The sequence below is a fragment of the Larus michahellis genome, chromosome W, assembly GCF_964199755.1.
Source record: "Larus michahellis chromosome W, bLarMic1.1, whole genome shotgun sequence".
Classification (NCBI taxonomy): domain Eukaryota; kingdom Metazoa; phylum Chordata; class Aves; order Charadriiformes; family Laridae; genus Larus; species Larus michahellis.
In genome coordinates, this window is record NC_133929.1 from 21,453,022 (window position 1) to 21,457,060 (window position 4,039).

The following is a 4,039-nucleotide window of genomic DNA, read 5'->3' on the forward strand; positions in this document are numbered from 1 at the left end:
CCACCACCACCACCACCACCACCACCACCACCACCACCACCACCACCACCACCACCACCACCACCACCACCACCACCACCACCACCACCACCACCACCACCACCGATAGGGAAATATACAAACACGATTACAGAACCGCCACTCCCCACCGCTCACCGGCCAGACCCAGGACGCCCCAGCCTGCTTTTAAGCAGCAACTTCCTGCCCCCTCCCCCGGCAGCTCAGGGTGGGTGTGGCTCACATGGCATGAAATACCAGGAAAAATTAACCCTATCCCCACCGGAACCAGGACACCCTGCCTACCCCGGGGCTTGCCTGGACTTGTCCTGCTACTCCAAACTTGCTGTTTCATGATGACTGTGCTAAACCAAGCTCTGCCCAAACAATAAAGGCAGGAAGAGCTCATACAGTGACCACGTCAAACAACAGTTAGCTGGGCAAAGGCCACCGTCACGCAACCAGGTCAAGCTACAGACTGACCTGTACTGTAACTGGTGTGGTGACCCACCACAATTGGTAACCAGGACCCCTATCACCATCACAACTTGAGAACCATGGATCAATGGGATGCTGCTGAATTCCAGAGGACCGTCAAGACGCCATCAGGCCTGTGGTGGTGACTATACTCTTGCTGTGCTCTGTAATACTGCTTCTCTTTTGTGTCTTTCCTCTACTTCTGCCTTTACTCTATTGCTTGTCTCAGTGACTATTGCTGGGGAATAACAATAAACCTACAGTAAGCAGCATCTGACCTTGTTTGTGTCTTAATCTCATGCTTGGAATCATTGCAAACCTCTCCCAGGCCCAATGTAGTTGGAGCGGGACCTAACATTTTAACTGGCGTCACAGACAGGATTCCTTGACGTGAGAGTGCTGCAGCTGCTATCCGCTTTTGTGTGTACGAGTGTGCCTCTCCGGGACGTAAAGGGGTGGGAATCTGTGTGAACTGATTACTAACATGTGGCCTCCCCGAGGCGACTACCCCCGTTTTTGTGAAAGTGTTGCACTTTTTGCCCGTTTTACTTTTGGTCTGTTTTACGTGCATGCCCCTCAGGGATGTTCGGGGTGGGACTTTGTATAGAATTGCTACTTGTGTGCTACCTCCCTGAGGCGACCACCCCTCCCCTATTGTTGAAAATGAGTGACAATTACGCTGTCCCTGCAGGCAGGGATGTGCTGTATAAGCTTTTAGAGAAACACAATGCATGCCCCTCCGTACCAGGTAATGACTGGGCATGAGAAAATTGGCATAATCTGCAGAGTGTTACTGACCAAATTAGCGCCTTGCAAAAGGATACTAAACTCTGGCCCAGAAGAGGGAAATCTATAATATGCGCCAGTCTGGTAGCAGCTGTAGAAGCCCAAGACCAGCAATGTAGTGCTGAATCCCAAATTATACAATCTTTACAAGCCCTTGTACAGTCCCCGCAAGGACAAGCGGAGGATCTAAAGGGACAATTAGATCAGGAGAGAGCTCAGGCAGACTATCAACAATCTGCCCTTAAAGAACAGCTCCTCACGAGCAAGAGTCATGACAGCCATTTGCCCCCCACCAAAACAGAAACAATATACCCCTGCAAAGGGCTAGAAGTGAGGTCTAGGCTAGACAAATTAGAAATGCCTCCTCGCGTGCTCTGACCTTTGGTCAAGACGGAATGTGCATATGATGATGACCAAGACGACTCCCCCCAAATTACTAAGGAAGTGCCATATGGAATTAGCCAACCTAAAGAAGGAATTCGGCTGTACTCCTAGGGAGTCAGAAACGGAATATGTGTGGAGGGTGTCGTTGTCAGGTGGGGACCAGATACTACTAAGTGAAAAGGAAGCTGAAGGGTATTGGGGGCCCGGGGTGTTTTTAACTATGGGCGCTCACCATGCGCCTTGGTCCCTAACTCAGAGGGCAGCCTATTGGGCTGGAGGTCTCAATCCCTTGGAACGGGGAGACCCTCTCGCTATTACGGGATCAGTTGATCAATTGGTAGAAAATGTGCAAAAAGCAGTATGCTTACAAATGATGCGTGACCAGGAGCTTAGGCCCTGACAAGAGTCTCCCATGATGATGCTGGTTGACCCTGAACGGATGACTCCCTTGATAAGGGGCCTCCCTGAATCTTTAAAGCCTATTGGCATACAATTGCAGAGTACAATCAAAGCTGTGCCTCAAGGCAAAAGAGTAACAGCAGCACTAGAAGGATTAGTAACCCCCAGTCGCAAACTGCAAAATTTGAAAGTGTGGACTTGGGGAGGGAGAAGTTGCCCAGGAATTAATCAATTATGGGAGGAAATCTGGTCCTGTTAGTGTCCCCTCTGCCAAACAAGACCCGAAAGGGTTAAGATGGGCGGAACTGAAACACGCCCCCCCCCCCCAACCAGGAGAGGACACCCCTCCCTAAACCACCGGGCGGGAGGGATATACCAAATAGGCGAGCGCACTATGGGCCATGGGATGGAGAAAAGGAATCCCCTGAGAATTTATGGATGGGCTACAGACAAGCTAGAAAAGTTAATTAGGGGATGGCCAAAGAAACTGGTGATCCCTTGAGATTTAATTTTAGGGAAGCCAAAAGAACCTTGGGATAGTGATGTTGTCCCTAATGCTCCCCCAGTGCCCCTTATAGATTTAACTGATGGGAAACTGCCAGTGCCGGTGGGAAACTAAGCCCTTCGCTCCCCTACAGTGGGCGGGGGGGGCGGAGGATGGGTACATGTTAGACAGCTCACTATGAATCAGCAAGGCGACCTTATGATTACTTGTTTTGTAGGACCTAAGCAAATCCCAATAATGTTTTTAGTAGATACCGGTGCCCAAATTTCAGCTATTAACACAAAAGATGCAGAACGCAGTGGCATATCATTGTCCAAGCAACATTTGTTTGTGGCAGATGTGTTCAGTAACATTCAGGCACAAGCATTGGCTACGGTCAGTTTACAGCTACCAGGGGAAGAGGTAGCCACTTCGGTGGCAATGGTCGTGGGGCCGTTCCCATTTAATCTCTTGGAACTTGACATCCTGAAAGGCAAAGTGTGGATAGATGATAAGGGAGGAAGCTGGTCTTTTGGTGCCCCGCTGATAGAGATACGGCTCTTACAAACTGCGCCATTACTTCCCCCTTCGAAACTAACAAGTATCAAACCCTACTCTTTACCTCTTGGGGCACGGGAGGGGATAGCCCCAGTGCTAGAAGACTTAAAAGAACAAGGATTTGTGGTTCCTACTCATTCCCCTTTTAATTCCCCAGTATGGCCTGTCTGAAAGCCAAATGGCAAATGGAGGTTGACAGTAGACTATCGGAGACTAAATGCAAATACTGGCCCACTAACCGCTCGGGTGCCAAACATTGCCGATCTCATAGCCACTGTTCAGGAGCAAGCACACCCTATTATGGCAACCACTGATGTTAAGGATATGTTTTTTATGGTCCCTTTGCAACCTGAGGACCAAGATTGTTTTGCTTTTACCTGGGAGGGACAGCAGTTTACTTTTACACGGCTCCCTCAAGGATACAAGCATTCTCCCACGTTAGCCCAGCATGCCTTAATGAGAGAATTAGAACAAATCCCACCAGAGGAAGGAGTTAGAATTTACCAATATATAGACGATGTGCTAATAGGAGGGAGCCAGGTGGAAAAGGTTCAAAAAACACAAAATGATATTATCGCTTATCTGGAGAGCTTGGGATTAAAAATCCCACCTGAGAAAATCCAGACCCCCTCTAGTGAGGTTAAATACTTAGGAATTTGGTGGAAAGGGGGAGTGACGTGCATCCCTAAAGATACCCTTTCCACACTAGATCAGGTAAAGATGCCTGAGTCAAAGGAGGAGTTGCAGCATGCATTAGGGTTACTTGTATTCTGGAGAAAACATATCCCAGACTCTTCTATCATTGCAAGACCATTATATGATTTATTGCAAAAAGGGGCGTCCTGGGACTGGACTCCAGTCCATGAGGAAGCCTTGCAGCTTTTGGTGTTTGAGGCGGCTAATCATCAGGCCCTTGGCCCAATACATCCTACCAACCCTGTGCAAATTGAGTGG

General features: G+C 48.9%; 1 pseudogene; it reads left to right on the forward strand.

The window, feature by feature from the left end:
• Positions 1–1,137: 1,137 nt before the first annotated feature.
• Positions 1,138–2,545, forward strand: LOC141735676 (uncharacterized; annotated as a pseudogene).
• Positions 2,546–4,039: the final 1,494 nt, after the last annotated feature.